The following is a 19,819-nucleotide window of genomic DNA, read 5'->3' on the forward strand; positions in this document are numbered from 1 at the left end:
CAAGGATTCGAGAGAGCACATCAACATATATAGTTTTTATAATGTTTATGTGGAACTGAGATATGATAAATCTTTGGTGTTTGGATTGGTTGCAGTGCTCGGACAACTTAACATTGTGAAAAAGGTCCATATTAGAAGTAATAACTAATAAATACCTAGATTGGTCAAGCATGGAAGGGTTTTGCTAGATATTTTTGGTTTCACAATTACGATTGTAAGTAGGAAGTCACAGCCTCTCATACTAGAAAGAGAAAATGGATGAAATGTCATCCATTATCAACCCTGTGGAATTTTTTTTTTATAATAGGAAAGAGCAAGCGATATATAAACAAAAAATTTGTAATTATGATGATTAAAATTCAGACAAAAGAAGGCATCTTGGTGCACCTACAAGACAGGCAGAGAAGAAATTATTTCAGATATTCAAATAAGAAGAGGATATTGGAGATTGATGGTGATGTAATATTGGTGTCGTTGTTGGATGCACCACTTAGCAAAGGAAGGGGGAGTCAAATGAATGATAGACAAGAATGTATGAGCAAATAAGAAGAGTTATTGTCTTCTCAAGAATTTATATTTCAAGAGAGACATAACAGGTAATTTGTATTTGTTACCCTTCCTACCTATCTATCTGTGGTATAAGTATTACAAGTTCTACATTCTCTTCATTACAAGTTCTTCCAAATCAATAAATCCACAACGATCACAAATATGTGCTACACTGATATGAAGTATGCATTATGAATTACAATGATATGAAGTGAATTCGACCTAATACAAATAGTATGCATTACATGGATATCATTCAATTTTGGAGATGATACACAAACAAAGAAAATTAGATGGATTTGTTACACTAATGCTAGTAGCCATAGAATAATTACTTACACCAACAAAAACCAATGTAATGCATTTCAAGTTAAAATGTGGACCTGTAGTATAATTTAGGTGTAAACCCGAGGTATTCAATTTTTCCCAACAAATTGACAACAATAACAACAATGTCAAGGATGCTAGTGATGACAGATTATACATTTGAAGTATGAAAAATGTGAATCGATTGATAGAGGCAATACATTGTCTGAACTGTAGCTGAGACAAGGACACCAAAATATGTTAATCTAGAGGATGTCGTACAACACTAGAAAATGAATCAATTCAATTAGAGAATGATAACATTCACGAATAGATAAATAATATTGATAAAATTAATTAAAAGTATGAACGTTGAGATAATAGTGACATATTATGTTGGACCATTTCCACATTATTTCATTATGCTAGTGGTTGTAGTTGGGAAATATCTATAGGATTTCTTTGTTGAACGATTTCACGTCCATTGCACATAGTATTAAATTTACTGAGCTTATGTACATGGAAGAAAATTCTAACAATGAGTATGCTTGGACCACTTTATTGTTGGAAATAAAGGTGATGCAACATTGTGATGGATGATCATATGAAATGGTGTTCAATTTTTTATGTTTTCTGAAGATGTTCATCTTCATCTGGTAGAATTATTAAATTCATGAGTGGATGTGTGGTTCTATTTCCAGTTGCAATAACTTTCTATATCACATGGTGGTTTATTCAGTTTGTTGATGGCTTCGTTAAGCCAATATATGCGAGACTGGGCATCATTTTTTTTGTATTGGATTTGTTACTTCTTTGTTGTTCATTTTTTTATACATTTATTTGTATCTTCATGGATGGGAAATTTTGTTTCCTGGGTTGGAGAATGGCTCGTAAATAAAATTCCTCTTATCAAACATATCCACTTAGAATCCAAGAAAATAAGTGCTTCCATTTCTCTAGACTACAACATAAGTACTTTTAAAGAGGTTGCAAGTATTCGTCATCCACATGTAGGGAAATAAACTTTTGGTTTTATCACATCATCATTTGTTGTTCAAGTTGAGAATAGAGATGAAGAACTATATAGTTTCTATGTTCTCACAAACCATCTATATATATTAGTGATATTTTCCTTGCTAACACTAAAAGATATCATTCGACCAAACTTATTTGTTAGCGAAGGCATAGAAATTGTTGTATATATGGGTATATATCTATATCTATATCTATATATATATATATATATATATATATATATATATATATATATATATATATAGATAGATAGATATACATATAGGAATGATTGTCGGCAGATGTTGACATAACTCATATGAACAAAGGATGAATTTTACATTTATCTACATATTCTAAACTACCCCTATACTTTACTAGATATGAAGAGTATATAGTAGGTCGTTCCTCTGTTGGTTGGTTGTCCTGCATGTCCGTGATTTTTATTTTTTTGAGATAGCATGGTCACCAAATCAAATTATTTTTTTGAATATCACCATTGATGGAATTTCCTTTTATGTATCGATTACTTATGGTATTTCGTATCTTCATAATGAAATATTTAAATACCATGCACCTCTACTCATTTCCATCCCATAATAGATCAAGTATGTAGGAGAAGACAATGAAAGAGGTTCTATTTAATAGATATGGTGAAAGATACAGTTATAATAGATCTACCTAGTTTTGTAAATCATGATGATAATGAAAATACTTCATATCTTAACAATGTTGCAGAATTATTAGACATAGAGAATGTGGAAGACAAGAGACATAGGATGTCGTCATGAAAGTTTCCAATCCCATTTCTATTGATGTCAAAGGGGGAGGTGAAGTAAATTTAAGAGAAATAAGGAGAAATGTTTCTCAGGACAAAATGCAGAGGACCAATATGTTTCTATCAAAGTTAAAGGGGCGGATTGTTGGCAATCTCGTCATTAATGGAAAAGGGAGTTGAAGAAGCTAAGTATGATGTTGACTATCTGTTTCTTGTCAGACATATCACCATCATCATTGGTAGATATTGTGATATGAATACTTGCATATCTTGTGATATTGAAGGTGTTCTATGTTAGTGTATTTCCTTGTGAGAAACCACAAAGATAAGGATTAAGTTCTAAGGTTTCCCTAGCTGCAGAACAAAGGTTTGGCTTGGAGATGCTTGGTGATATAATTATTGGAGTCTTTGGTTGAATGTTTGGATAAAGTATCATCTAAAGAAGTTCAGAATGATGTTGTGATGCAAGATGTTGCAAAACTAAGGTAATAATTTTTATGTTACATAATTCAAGGAATGAACACATATTAGAGCCTGGTTATCACTATCTACAACTTAGATTGATATTTTATTATCAATGTCTATAACCCAAATTGATAGTGGGTAACCAATACCACTGTCTGGTAACATTGATAAAGAAAATTTTGTGTAACTAGCTCACAAAATAGAAGAAAAGATAGATCAACGACTTCGAAATCAGCCTCTTTGAGGGGTCAACCTCCTTTAAATTACACAAATGAACAATTCTTGGATGATACACATGAAAAAACCTCCTTTCTACATATAGGTGTCTAGGGGGTCACAATGTAATCAAAGCAGACATAACAATAATAATATAAGGGCACAACAATAACAATAGTGGGCTTCTATAAGGTACAAGAATAACAATACGAGCACAATAGGGGAGAAACAATAACAAAAAGGGCTAAAATGACAATATTAACGGGGGAATCAATAGTGTTATCGGGACCTAACATGCCCCTCTCCTTCAAAAAAGTGTTTTCCTCAATGCTTGATTAGTTATGGATGTTTCTGTATAAAATTCTCTTCCTCCCATGTGTAATCTTCAACGGTTAAGTTCTTCCACTCGATGAGAGACTTTGAAATTGATCGATTTCATAGCTGTTGAGTTCTTATTTCTATGACTGCTTTAGGCTCTAATATGATTTTTACATCCTCGTCAAGTTCTGGAAATATTGTTTGAACTGGGAGCTTGTCACCTATAACCTTCTTTAAGCATGAAACATGGAAAACTGGGAGCATGCAGGAATATGTAGGAAGCTCCAATTTGTATGCCATAATACCAATTTTTTGAAACACCTTGTACGGACCATAATATGTTGGTGATAAATTATTAACCTTCTTAGCTTGCTTGAGGGACATTTGTGTATATGGTTGTAGGAATAGGAATACCCAGTGAACTTCATCAAAACTTCTTTCGCTCCAATGTTGATCTGCCTATTGTTTCATTCTATTCTGCACCAAAGTGAGGTTATCCTTTAAGAGTTGGAGAACTTGTTGTTGATTCTCGATGTGACCTTCCACTGCTTGAACCTTAGAATTTTATCTTAAATATGATGTGATGGATGGTGGATGATGTCCATAAAGTGCCATAAATGGGGTCAATTTTGCTGCATTATGAAAGGAAGTATTGTACCACCATTCAACTAGAGGCTACCACTTGACCCATTGTGTTTGTTTATCAGATAAAAAGCAATGAAGATATCCTTCCAAACATTTCTTTACTATCTCAGTTTTCACATCAGATTGAGGATGACAAGATGAGCTATGAGCTAACTGAGTACCATGACAAGAAAATAATTATGTCCAAAAATTTCTAGTGAAAATGGGATCTCTATAGCTTACAATAATATTTGCGTTTCCATGTAGCTTTTGAATTGTTTCCATAAACGCAGTAGAAACTACACTAGATTTAAATGGATGAGATAATGCACAAAAGTGTGCATACTTGGTAATTCTATCCACTACCACCATGATCACACTCTTTCCTTCAGACTTGGGTAAACTTGTGATAAAATCCATTCAAACCTCCTCCCAACATTGGCTTAGAATGGATAAAGGTTGTAATAGATATGGGGTCTTAATTGTTTCAACTTTATTATGTTGGAAAACCAAACATTCCGCCACAAACTTTTGAATATCTGATTTAAGGACATCCCAAAATAGTTCCTTCTTAACCCTGTGGTAAGTTTTTAAAAATCTTGAGTGCCCTCCTAAGGGAAAGATGTGCAATTACATAAGAACCTTTTGTTTGAGTTGGGAATTCTTACATAGGTATAAACTATCTTTGTACCATAACGAATCATTTTTCTAGCTAAATGTATTAGATGTACTGGGACCTTGTTGTAAATTTTCAATGAGTGCCCACACTTCTTCATCATTCTTCCATTCATCCATTGCTTCATTTATCCAATATGGTTGGATAATAGAAATGACGTAGAGAAATGCTTCCACATCATCATCCTTTCTTGAGAGTGCATCTGCCACGACATTTTGCTTCCCTTTTTATAGATGATTTCAAAGTCATAACCCAACATCTTTGTGACCTATTTTTCTTCTCTTCTGAAGATAATCTTTGTTCTTAAAAGTATTTAAGACTATCATGAATTGTTTTTAACTTGAAGTGTCTTCCCATTAGGAAGGGTCGCCATTTCTTAAGTGCATGTAGTATTGCCAACATTTCCTTCTTATAAATAGCTTTATGTAAATACTTTCCATTGATTCGATGACTTTCAAAAGTAGCGGGTCTTTCTTCTTGCATTAAAACAACATCAATTCTATTTCCTGAGGCATCACATTCCACAATAAAGGATTTTGTGAAGTTCGTCTTAGCTAAGACCTGTGCTTGGCACATTGCCTCTTTAAGATGTTAAGTGGAATTCGTTAATTCTGGAGTCCATGAAAATGCATCTTTCTTTAATAATGTTGTTAGAGGTGCTGCTATTCTCCCATAATTCTTAACAAACTTGTGTTAATACCCTATCAACCTGAGAAATCCTCACAGATGCTTTATGGATGTTGGTATTTTTCATTCCTTAATGGCTATAATTTTTCTAGGGTCTACCTTAACACCTTCATGAGATACAATATGACCCAGATATTCCACCTCTCGTACTCCAAAGAAACATTTGGAGCTTTTTGCATATAATTGTTTCTCCTCCAATAATTTGATCACCCTGTCAACATGTTGAACATGATCCTTCCAAGACTTGTTTTAGATTAGTATATCATCAAAAAATATTAAGAAAACTTTTCTAAGGAATGGTTTGAAAATGGAATTCTTCAAACCTTGAAATTTATAAGGTTCATTGGTAAGGCCAAAAGGCATGACCAAAAATTCATAATGACCATCCTGAGTTCTAAAGGATGTTTTCGGAATGTCTTTAGTGTTCATTTTGATTTGATGATATCCTGAAAGAAGATCCAACTTGGTGAAGTAAATTGATCCAAGAAATTCATCCAATAATTCATCAATGACAGGAATGGGAAATTTATCTTTAATAGTGAGCTTGTTGAGCTCCCTATAATTTGGACACATGCACCATGATCCATCCTTCTTGTGTACCAATACTACTTGAGCAGAGAAAGAACTTTGATTAGGTTGAATTATACCAGCCTCCAGCATTTATGCAACCATACATTTAATTTTACTCTTTTGGACATAGGGATATATGTAAGGCCTGATGTTTGGAGGAACACTTCCTGGAATCAAGTGAGTAGCATGATTATGATCACGAATAGGTGGGAGGCCTTTGGGAGTCTCAAATGCCTTGGAATGATTTTCCAAGACTTTTTGGAGATATGGAGAAACAGATGATTTCGATGTGGGAACCTCTAGCGAACCTAATTGTGCAATTACGCCTCTTTGTTCTTTCTTTAGAAGCTTTGTCATTCCGTTGGAGCTGATTATCTTTCCCGGTTTCCCTACGATACCCCTTAATTCAACCTTCATCCCTTTTCAAAATATTCATGTAACATTCTTAAAAATTAAAATCTGTTGTACCCAAGGATTGTAGCCATTGGAATCCTAGTACAACATCAACACCACCCATTGGAATTGAAAGCATTATGTTAGCTCTGATACTAAATGTTATGTAAGCAGCTCACAAAATAGAAGAAAAGATAGTTCAACGACTTCAAAATCAGCCTCTTTGAGGGGGAAACATCCCTTACATTACACAAATAAACAATTCTTGGATGATACAAACAACAAAACCTCCTTTCTATATATAGGAGTCGAAGGGGTCAGAATATAATCAAAGCGGACATAACAATAATATTTTAAGGGAACAACAATAACAATAGTGGTCTTCTATGGGGCACAATAATAAAAATATGGGGACAATAGGGGCGCAACAATAACAATAAGGGATACAATGACAATAATAATGGGGGAATCACTAGTATTATAGGGACTTAACATAAAACCTTAGGTTTTGGCTTTTGTAATTATTAATGCTAGATTATGATAATCTATGTTGTTTGAATATTTTGAAATTAATTTGATTTTTTGTTATATTCAAAATCTAAAAAGGTGTGAAACCAAAAGGTGGAATACAAAGAGGAATGTTTTTCACTTCAGATTCCCTCATGGAATACTAATAATTGGCAAGCTTTGTTTATAAGAATGTGTGATTTTGGACAACAATGTTGTTGGTTAGCTTATGTGTAGAAAGAGTTCATCTGAGACTTTGTTTAGGCATTTCTTCGTAAAGGGAGAAAGAAAAAAGAGAAAATGTAGAGTATATTTGAGGAAGAGAAGGAAGAGACAAAGACATGGAGGTATGCATAATTAGAAACCAGGTAAACTAAAACATTAAATATTTTATGCATCACGAGATTACTATCTCCTTTTAGGTAGTACCATGAAAAAGAACATGTTGGAGCCTATAAATGTAAGTACGAGCTTTCCCAAAAGTCATATCCTTCTGAACAAAAATGAGGTAGGAGCCTCTTGTAGGTAGAATTTTGAAAAAAAATGATGTAAGTAGGAGTGGGAGCTTCCAGCAAGTCATATATTGTAAAATAGTAGAGAGGTTGGATCATACAAATGATGATGTAAAAAGAGAGTGGGTGCTTGCTTTACATCACAACACCAAATTCAATGTTTTTCCCTTTATGGGTTTCCACTTATTGTTGGTGTCGACATGTGTTAATTTTGTGCGCTAATTCTTATGTTGTAGTTGAATCTAATTATTTTGTTGTAGTTGAATATTCTTTGTATATGTTATATTTTCCTTTTATATGATGTATTGTTGCTCATTTAATAGTTCAAATAAATATTGGAAGGAAAATTACAAATATAAATCTGATGTCCATAAATACACTATATTGGTTGACACCCATCTCAGTATAGTCAATTTTCCAACACCCCACCTCTTTCATTATCCCACTCACTCACCAACTCATTCTTCCACACTCATTTGAATCCCTCACTCTCTCTTGTTTCTCTCTTTATCTCCCATAGCACCTCTATCCCTCCCTCTCCCGTCCTAAACCTCAACACCCACCTTAGACCCACCTTAACCATTTTCCATGTCTTAACAACTCACAAGTTGCAGGAATATGCATACATTCCTAGCATTAGGAATGCACATATCTTTAATGCTAGGAATGTGCACACATTTTCAATGCTAGGAATGTGCATGCATTTTCATAGTAGAAACACGCACATGCTTTAGTGCGTGGAATGAGAAATTCCTTTTATGAAACTTCAACTTTTCATCGCAGGACTCTTACATGCATGTTTTCTTAATTTCTTTGAAGATAGGTTTTGGATCACAAATATGGTTTTTTGCGCAGCAAATAAATGAAAACATCAATTTTTGAGAGTGTGCGTGTCTATCTATCTATCTATATATATATATATATATATATATATATATATTTCCCCTAGGAAAAAATCGTAATTTTATTCATGTTGATAAAATTACATTTTGTAGATGCTTGAAGCATATGCAAATGGTTGTTCCTGTAATAACAGGCAGCATAACAGAAATAAGAACACAGAATAGTATAAGACTAGAAAGGAATGCAGCAAAATTTATGATAATTGTGTCTACCGGCCTATATTTTCCTCCCTTTTTTCTTCTCCACTTTTCGCCATCCTCCAGTGTTGGCAGTGGGGACAATTATGGCTAGTTGGGTGTCCTCTATGTTCACAGGTTGTTCTTTGTCCGAATCTGATCCTTCGGTACTATGTGCTCGTTTGGCACCACTTATTTCCAGCTGTTGTTCTTGCTGCCGCACCATGCTGTTTGGTTCAAGTTTGTGCCCTTCGGTGTTCTCTTCCTCCATTTGTTTCTGGCTTCTGTATATGTCTGTGGGTTCTGTGTTTAGTGCCTCCTCCTCCACTGGTTCAGTGTGCTGCCAGCCTTTTGGCTTTTTCTGTTGTTTCTTATTCCCCTTTGGCTCCTTACAAGTCTGTGGACATGCATATTGTAGGTGCCCTGTCTGCAAGCAGCTGCGACATCTGAAAGCCGTGTTTTCGTAATCAAGTTGTTGCGTCCACAGTGAATTATTGAAATTCAATGTAATATGATCTGGGAGTCCTTGGCTTAGATCCACTTCTACACATATTCTAGCATATGTGAAAATTCCCCGGCATGCTCTGTCCTCGTCTATTTTGAGATATTTTCCTAAGGAGTTCCCAATGGCTGTTAAAGCTTTTCGGTGCCAGAAATGCAGTGGTAGGTTGTGTAGCCTAACCCAGACTGGCATTGTCGATACTACCATGGTATTGGCGTCGAAATCCGGGAACCAGGGTGTGAGAAAGAGACCAGCATTGCCCCAGAACCAGGGCCCCTGGTTAATGGCATTGTCTCGTTCCAGCTCTGTGCTAAATCTGACTATGAAGAATCCCTTAGGGCATAGATATATTTCACAATTGGGTGTCCATGATGTGTAGATCCAATGGTGTAGTGCATCAGCTTTGGGCCAATAACCGTTAAATCTGCATATAACAGCATTATGAGTTAGATCTGAGTGTAGATCTATTACCTCTGGCAATGATATAGTTAAAATAGGTGCTTCTGCCTTCTGTTCCACAATGTAGGGTCCTGGAATCTCTGGTGTGGATGTTGTTCTGTGTTGCATTGGTTCTTTTCCTTTAACTGCATCGCGGAAGGAGCCTGGATTTTTTGAGCTGGTTCCCTTGCATCCGCCTCGGAGCCTGAGGTTGAGGATGATGGTTGAATCTTTGACCACTCCGTAATGCTGGAGCGTGTGTTGGTCCTGCATACAGATCCCTGAGAATAAGAGACTTTGGAGTGCTGCCGGAATTCCCAATTTGTTCTGGATCTGTTTCTTTAACTCCTGGATGTCCATCCCTTCCTTGATTTGGGCACAACAGTGTTTGCCGTCTACAGATCTGATAAATATTTGTTTCAGATCTGATGGATCGGCCTTAATCGAGCCCTGATTCTCCAGATCTGGCGATCGTCCACCTCCTATCATCCGTTTTTTAGTTTCAAGAAACTTAGATTCTGGGCGTGCCTTGGTGGTTCGTGTTCTTTCCTCCCCCGGGCTCTCTGATATCAGATCTGAGCCGCACCTGTTCCTTCCATATGGAAATGAGCCAGTATTCTTTGTGACTCCCGCTCGCGCATCTGTCTCCGGCCAAAACTCTCCGTTCTTACCCTTAATTGCAGTTTGAGGCTGCGGATCGAGGTAGGGTTGTGCTATCGTTTGCAGATCTGAACGTTTTCGGTGTGAATCTTGCTGGCCGTAACCTGTTACAGTAAGGGAGACAGGTTTATTATGAAAAGAACCTTTAATCAGATAATGGGAAACCAACCGTGTCCTGAGAGCAGGCCATTCATCATCCGAGGCTCGATTCGTTGCTGAGGGGTTGTGATCTCGTCCTCTGCATTGCCGGATCCGTATCAGCGCACTCGGTTGGGTTAGTCCGGCGTTCGATCTCCCTGTGATCTTTGTCTTCTCTGCCTCTTCGCAGATCAGCGTGTCGTCGGCACCGCAGAACCTAGCCATTCTTTGTTTCAGACGCGAATCCGAGAATTCTCCTACTTTTTTCATCACATATATATATATATATATATATATATATATATATATATATATATATATATATCTGAGATTATTTATCTATAATTTAGGGAAATCCACCTCAATGAAATTATAGATACATATATTGTAAAATTATAAATATATTTTTATTTAAAATATAAATAATGTTTATTAATGTTAATAAATTTCTCTCTTGACATATATCAAAATACTATATAACATTGTAAGTTTTTAGAATGTTAACCATTTGGAAAGAAACATGTGATGTATTTAAGGATATTAAGACTCACAAACTAAGAAATGTTGTTTAATAATGTTAAGACCTTCTTAGGTTGCACACTATAAATCCTTGTAATTTCAAGGATATAATGACTTTATAATTTACAAAAAATATAAAACTAAAATCATAGGTTTCAAAAAAAATACATATGGACAAGAACAACCTATTTTGTAAGACTCTACAGTCCTTGTAGTAGAATTTCATCATTTATGTACTTAAACATTATATTAACACAAATCTATGCATTATATTTTGTATGAAAAATAACATACCTATGACATGAAAACTCAAAATTCATGTATCTAAACAAAATTTATATAAATTCAAATTATGTATTAAGAAAGGTATTTATCTAAATACAAATTATATATTAGGAGAGACAATTCATTTGACTACATTTCATCTTTTTATACCATCTCAAATTCAAATTCATTATATAAGTATCTTGATCATTCCTCCAAATTAATACAATGTTTTTTTTCCAAATTTACATATTTGTTAACACTCCATTAAAGCCCATATTTAACTTACACCCACGAAAGCAAAAAAATATTCAAATTAAAAAAATAATCTTTGATATATATCTAACCCATATTTAACTTACACCAAAAAAAATCAAATTATAAGAATTATATATATTTAGATATATAATTTACTAATGATTCACTATGGAAACTATCTTAAATCTGTTTTCAAATTTATTAAGCATCGAGAGACCACTTTCTAGCTGGAAAAGGTTTTGGAGGTTTTGAACTTTTAAAGAAGTTTAAAGCTCTATAAATTTGATTCCTCACACTCATCGTCAATTTTTGCATTCTGGAATGACATGATTACTATCTACTATTTCAACAATAGATTTACAGTTTATATATATATGATTATAATTTAATTAAGTAAATTAATTTTTATGGTATTGTAATTTTTATTCATTTATTCTTTATTCTTATAATATTTAGAGATTTATATAGTTATTTATAATTCAACAACCTCAGAAATAACAATAATCTAATACATAAGTTTATCAAAATCATAAATTAAAATAATTAATAAAGTGAAAAGTTAGTACTACTTTTATATTCTAAAATTAAAAGTCAAAAGAAATTTATTAAATTAAAATGAAATTCATTAATTATGTGTGAAAATGAATCATTTTGTTCCATTTTAAGTCAAAGAATATCCATTATTATAAAAAAAATTTAAAAATGAAAATGAAAAAATTAATTAAAACATAAGTTTATTAATAAATTTATTAATAATAAGATTTATATTAATTAAGTATAATAAGATTTATATTAAAATATATTAACAATAATCTAAAACATAAGTTTATAAAAATCATAAATTAAAATAATTAATCAAAAGAATAATTAATACTACTCTATTCCAAAATTAAAAGTAAAAAATAAAAACAAAAAATTAAAATTAAATTAAAATAAAATTTATTAATTAAGCGGGAAAATAAACCATATACTTTTATGTTTATTAAAAAAGAGTCGAATAATATCTATTATTAAAAAATAAAAATAAAATTTAAAATGAAAATTCTAATTAAATAAAAAAATGATTCGTTTCTTTGGGTTGGTCGGCTCTTTACCCTAAGAGGGTTGCTGTTTATATTTATAGCTTTCATTTTTGTCTTCTTCTTTTTTCTATTTTTCGAAATGTAGAAATAAAAAGGTACACTGTGAAATTTCAGATCTCTCCATCCAAAAAATTGCATCATAGAAATCTCCAAACTATAGCAATAATTAGATAATTTATAATAGAACTACTATAAATTCATCTTAACTACATATACCATCTTAACTACATAAACTAGAGGTGCGGGAGGAATCAAGTCTTTTGAAGTGAAAGCTTGGATAAAAAGGTTTGATATATTTGGTGCCTGTGTGTAATGATTATATAATTCATAATAGAACCAATATAAATCCATCTTAACCACATATACACGAAGTGTAAGAGGGATTGAATTTTTTGAGGTGAAATCTTGAATAAAGAAGTTATATATATATGAATTGAATGCTTTGAAAATATCTTTTACCAATTGAATTGTGTACACTACATAATTTAAACTTTATTTTCTAATAAATTTTTACTAAATTTCATACAAAATTGACATAAGAACATACCTTAAAACACATAAATTAGTAATATTTTTTAAATACAACATATCAATTTTATTTTAAAACTTAAATGAACAATACATGTACCTATTAATGTTCTTTTTCAGAGTGGTACCTATTAATGTTCTTATCAGGAAGTAATTAAACTTTTTAACTTTCAATTTTATTTTGTGCAATAAAATATTTTATCATAATTGATAAAATAAAATAATTTTTCCTTATTTTCTCTATATTTTTTTTTTTAATACCAATAAAACTTACATGATGCACTTTCCCACCTTTCATTCATGAATAACAAACTAGGTAAATTATTGTAAGCCTGACTTTTCAATTTCGCGTGCTGTTGACCATAAAGACAAAAGCACTTAGCCTATCAAAGAAAATAATATTCTTTGCCTCTGTAGTGCCATTTTGATTGATGTTCAATGTCCCATCGCAAATTTTGTACAGTATTTGCCAGAAAAGAAACCTGGGAGATAAATGACGTGTTTTACGCGGCACTCGCGAAATGGGCGAGTCTTGATAAGGAAATTGGGGCAAGTTGAAATAACTTGCGTGTTTTACCCGTCTAGCGCGAATGAGAGTCTTCATGTGGGAGGAGTCATAGGTTGAAATAAATGTCGTGTTTGATACGGCACGAAACCAAGTGACTGTTCATGTGAAAAATGGGATAGGTTGAGATAAATGGCGTGGTTTATCAGACGCGCGCAAAATGAGCGAATCTTCATGTGATAAATGCAGTTGTCTATAACGCGACTTTTTGAAAGCTTTTCTGGCCGGTTTTTCCGGTGAAAATCTGGCAGCAATTTATTGGAATCGCAAGTTTGATAGCTAGTTTCTGCACAATCAAAGCGTCCCAGGGGTTTTTCAGGGTGCTCAATCCGAATATGCAGTTAAAAAACCATTTTAACTGCAACAAATCATGATTTAATCTCAATTTCTTCCGCCGGATTCCGTCACTGGAATCTCCAAAAAGTCGCATTATAGACAACTCCGTGATAAATGGGATAGGTTGAGAAAAATGGCATCCGGGCACACGTGAAGATGAGTGAGTGTCGTGTGGAAAGTGGGCTCAGTTGAAATAAATGGCTTGTTTTATGGGGGTAAGAGATGTAAACGGCGTGCTTGACTTGTGTGCATCATTTAATTTGAATGTTTCATGGTTCAATCTCAAGATAACGAGATTAGTTTAAGAGAATACCAAAATGTATAAGGCTGACATGGTTAGGGAAACAAGAGTTTTTACACGTTTCAAAATTAGGCGTTCAAGAATTTTACCATTTTAAAGAGGTCAAATGTTTAGAGGACAAACCCTTATATACATGGACAAATTTTCTCTTAAAAATAACAAAATGCATTTCTTTTAAGAACTAATAAACTTTTTGTCTTCATTTGCACTTGTTACCAAAATCTTTGGCATTTGCTTGTCCAAGTTGATGATGAAGAATTTTCCTTCATTGATGAGGTGTTAGTGGTTGATTCTTTGCATGAATATTGCATCACATGTGTATATATTGGGACTGCCAAACAAAACTCCACATACATCAAGTCAACTATGTTCAATTCTGCTTCATCAATAATATAATCATCGATATTAAATTTGATTCTATGTTATATGGATACCTATACCTTTGCCTCCTCATTGACCCATCCCAACGGAAATGGACTAGGACGATGATGAGTCACTAATCCTATTTTCTTAAGTACTGAAATTACCATGAGATTCTCCTATGGACTAAATTGCAAATTAGAATGTAGTGATAATATAGATTATGAAGAGACAAAGGTCAAAATAGATCAAAATGAATATTAAAGTTGTTGTAGAATGCTAAGCTAAGTTATATCAAATGTTGAGATCTTAGGATACACTAGATAATAGGTGAATATATAGATTAGAAACATACTAAAAGTACTGATGAAAAGATGATTAGATTTATAATATTCAAATTCAAAATATAAAACAGTAAGGGGAGCAGTGTCTCCTTCAGGTTGGTGCCTTTAAATCAAGGGATTGTTATATCCTTCAGTTTGGATTCTGTAAATCATAGGATGGGTGTATCTTTCTTATTGGTGCAACTAAACTAAAATAACAGTAAGTTGGTGCCTATATTGATATATAAAGAAGAATATTTTTTTGGTTTTATCCTATATAGGTTTCCGCATAAAACTTCGAGTCTCCTGATTTATGTGTGTGCATTTTTATTTATGGTATTTCTAGTTGGTATATTAGATATAGTTTAAATATTTTAAAAACAGTTAAAAGCTATTTCATACTAATTCACCCCCTCATAGTACTATCATTTTGTCTTCGACAAGAAAACCATTTTACCCTTGTGAAATCACTTCCCCAATTTTTCTTGTCTGAATTTTTTTTAAGTTCAATTACAATGAGGCATTTCCTCTTTGAATATCAATGACATATCATCCCAGTTTCCTCATTAGCCCTGATATTGGAATTGTCCTCCCCTACGCAAATGCTTTCCCTAATTTTTTTTTTATCAAGAGTAATAAGAAAACTAAGTCTTCTCCACAAAAACTCATTACCTAATTCATCTATTGAATCAAACATTAAAACTAACCCTGCACTCACCTAATAAGTGTGAAGAGTGGTATCAATTTTTAAAAATATTAAGTTTGAAGAGTGATATCATTTTTAAAAAATATTTGTCACTTAAGAACCTTAAACATGATATTTGAAGTTAAAAACTTGAATTTCATTTTTAATACATAAATCTTAATATCCAATAATAAACCTTTTAGACATATTCAATGGCACACAACTCAAATTACAACCCTTTCAAACCCATAAATAAAATGTGAATTTTCCTTATCTATTCTCATCTAAAATTGTGAATTTGAATGCAAGGCTTATCTATTTTATTATTCTATGCATATTCTATGCATTGAGCATCTATCAAACTCTCCTTGTAATTCTTGAAATGACCCATTGAAATCAATAATATTATAGCCATAAAATGTTTGGTTATATTTTAGCTTCAGGAATTTGATTTTGAAATACTCTCTTTAAATTTGTAATTTTTGTTTTAAATGACATTGATGATTGTTTTATTTTTTATTTTTTAATTGATGACATATATACATATCAAAATAATCCATAATCCATAATTTTAATATAGTGAGTTATTTAAGTGAATTTTGAAGTTTAAAAAGAGCTTTCTAATAAAAATAATAAAATAAGAGTCATGAATTTTAAAAGGAAAAGAAAGAAAACTAATTTTTTATATTGTATTTTGGATTATTTCATTATAGGTTTTCTCAAATTAGTTGGATGTGGAATAATATTTTCCATCCAACAAGTGTCTGTGCTTGAAATTTGAGTAAACCTATAAGGAGATAAGTCAAAAATATGATTAGAGAAACTAGTTTTCTCATTTTTCATCGAAAATATTTACCACTAAAGATGACATCATCATTATTAATTCTATTTTCTCTTTTAAATTAGATTTTTTTGGTAAAATTTTTATTCCAAAAACCCTTTTATATCTCAAAATTACCTTAATATTTGTATGGGTAGCAAATTGTTTATTTTTTACTTACAAAAAGTTTTTTTTGAAATTTTTGTTTGAATTGTAATTCTTAGATAAATTCAAATATGATGCAGGAGCATTCTTCAAAACTTATAAGACCCATGACTCTTAGTTCACATCTCCTAAAGGGAGTGGGTTCCCTTAATCATTTTATTTATTTTCCTAAGTTTAGTTGAGTTGAGGGGATTTTAATTGTAAGTTTATTTATGGAGAATATGTCGTGAATGTAGAGATATTAGAGACAGTTGAGTAATCCTAGGAAGAGTGAGGATTTGAGGGATTTAAATGATTAATTTGGGATTCTGTTTGAGAAAAGAGTGGCGTAGATACTTTGGGAGAGAGTGAGAGATTGTTGGATCTGAATTAAATTGGTTCATGAATATGTTTTTGTATAAATTGTGATCTTTTGAATAATTCGAGAGGTTAGCTAGAGGCTAGCTAGGGGTTAGAGAGCTAGAGGATAGTAAGAGCAAGAGTGAGGAGTTAGGAAGAGCAGTAGATGGATTTTATGGAAAAGAACTGAAACAGTCGAATGTGACTGTTTTCCTTGTAAATATCTTATAAAAATACCAAAAAAGTGTGGATTTGTATATATATCATGTGTGGGAATTTGTGTATGTATGTGTCTTAATGGCCTTATGGTGCGTTGACTGTGAATCTGAGAAATATTGTAGAATTTTTGTGTTGAATAGCATGAATTACTAATGGAATTTCCTTTACAGGATTAGCATTTAATTGTCTAATAAAACCTGCGTATAGGCATGTAGAGATCGGAATTTCCCTTTTAAATGGACGGAGGTATTAGTCGGAAGCGAGCGCAATTGGTTTTCACAGTAGACAGAGGAATATTGAGAACTATCTTCTATAGTGGAGACATAAGCTTTTTCTCAACTTCTTAAAGGATTATAAAGAGATAGCGAAGGTGAATAGACAATGGAGATTAGATCGCATCGTTGGAAATGGAGGATGGGTGGCTCAGATTAAAGTGCAGATCACATGTTAAATTGGTCAACACTTCACAAGTGAGCAGTTGGCGACATTTATGGTAAGTGGTATCTCGCATGGGTAAGAAAGTGGTAACCAGTATTTCTAAATTTCACGTGATTAGCCTAAGTGAGTGACACGTAGCACACGATGGAAAAGGAAAACCACTTTTCTCATGTGCTCTCATCCAAATATCGATCGTGCTAGAATTTGTGCAAGATTGCACGATAGTCATTCGATTGGACGGGTCACATCGACAGTAGAGATCATCCAGGTTAGTTGTTGAGCAGATGACGCGATAGTCGTTGTATCAGCACTAAATCAATGGTGGAGATCATGGTGCTGGAATAAAGAGGGGGAGACATGTTGGTTCAACACTTAATTGATGGTATAGAGTTCTATTATGGGTATTCATGACGGGAGGTCCCACAAGCCACGTAGAAAAGGGTTGCAGAATATTTCGTTTAATAAAATTAATTTAGAGGAAAATTCTCCGCTTATAGAATTGATTGATGAGAATCGGGAATAAGATTGAAGAGGGGTTTTTTTAACCCAAACAATATATTAATGATTAATCACCTAGAATCAGAGCATTAACTTAGATTATAGAGCGGGGTTTAGTGCTAAGATTACATGATTATTAGGTTAAAGTACTAGCTCTACATCATTTTGGTATCAGAGCATAGATTAATGCTCTCTAGAGATTGGTTGAAAGATTGAATTTATTCTCAAAATGTGTAGAATTGCGTTGGTAATTGATTCAGATATAGAGGGATATCTTGATTTGAAAATAAACCTCTCCACTTTGTAATATAATATTATTTACATATTATAAAAAAAAATATTTTAAAATTGAAATTCATAAATTATAAATTCGATTTATAATTTTCGACAGTTTATTTTATTAATTAAAATATTTTATAGTTCAATATTAACAAAATGTTTTCACATTAAATAATATTATAGGTAATTAATAAAAATAAATCTACTGAGCGGAAAAAGAAAATACGAATAATTCATCAACCTCAAAATGATTAAAAGAAAAAAACACATACGTTGAATGTCACATTTTTCTGGGAAGTACTTGATACAGTCCTCGATTTCATCAAATTTACCAAAGTATCATGTGAAGGGACAAAAATGCCGGATTTAAGAAAACACGATCCACCTAGAAATGTGGTAAAACCCAGCCACTCTGCGAGAATTTGGATCATTGGAAAAATAATATTAATTATTGCGAAAGCAAACATTGGTGGAGAATAGTTTCTTAATCTCCTAATCATTTTTGGTATTTTTAATTCAGCATGAAACTTAATTTAAATGTTACCTTGTTTGGATATGGCAAGGAATTCGTCGGCGCTTTGATGGGAAGAAACTTCAGGGTAAAATTGAGGGAATCTAAAAGAAAATGTTAATCATAAATTATATGATTAATTATATATGGAGGTAGAAGCAATTGAGATTCTTTGTTTAATTTCAACGATAAAGTTGTTCCAAATACTATGGAAGATTGTGGAACACGATAAAGATAATTGCAACATATGAAAATTGAAAGTGAAATAATAAAGGAGTGAGATAAAATCGTTCCAAATACAATGGAAGATGGTAAAGATAATTGCAACATACGAAAATTAAAAGCTGAAATAATAAAGGAGTCAGAGCCATTTGAAAGAATGCGTATAAGACAATGTGTGTTATGGAAATGAAAAGTTAGAGAGTTGAAATCTTTTGAATATTTTTTTTTCAAATGACATTACAAGGTGAACATGTTATATAACAACGCAGAAGCCCTACAACAGATAGTGTGTCATTGGAAAATGCAGTTGGCATACATTACTGCATTCAAAACATCTAATGTTAAGTAAGGATTTTCCAATATTAGCACAAAGACTATAAAATTCTCTTCATTATAATATGATTGAAAATGTCGTTTCAAATCTGTTGGTTTGTAAGAACTAATTGTGTGTGAAGTATCTGCCATGTAATGGATATAAAGGGCTTGCAAATTTAATAAAGAGGAAAAAGACATTTCATTTAAATATATTGTTCGTCTTGACACATGATCTGAATTGGATTACTGTTTTTATAAGCAGGGAAAAGTCATTTTATTTAAATATATTGTTCGTCTTGACACTGGATCTGAATTTGCTCACCCCTCGGTAGGATATGTTTATGACGAATATCGTGCTGG

At 32.6% G+C, this 19,819-nt stretch overlaps 1 pseudogene; it reads left to right on the forward strand.

Annotated features, from left to right (window-relative positions):
* Positions 1-1,374: 1,374 nt before the first annotated feature.
* Positions 1,375-8,682, forward strand: LOC149241581 (protein LIKE COV 2 pseudogene; annotated as a pseudogene).
* Positions 8,683-19,819: the final 11,137 nt, after the last annotated feature.

This window comes from Pinus tabuliformis, chromosome 8 (genome assembly GCF_031772625.1).
Source record: "Pinus tabuliformis cultivar Carrire ecotype Pingquan chromosome 8, CPIR1, whole genome shotgun sequence".
NCBI classification, from domain to species: Eukaryota; Viridiplantae; Streptophyta; class Pinopsida; order Pinales; family Pinaceae; genus Pinus; species Pinus tabuliformis.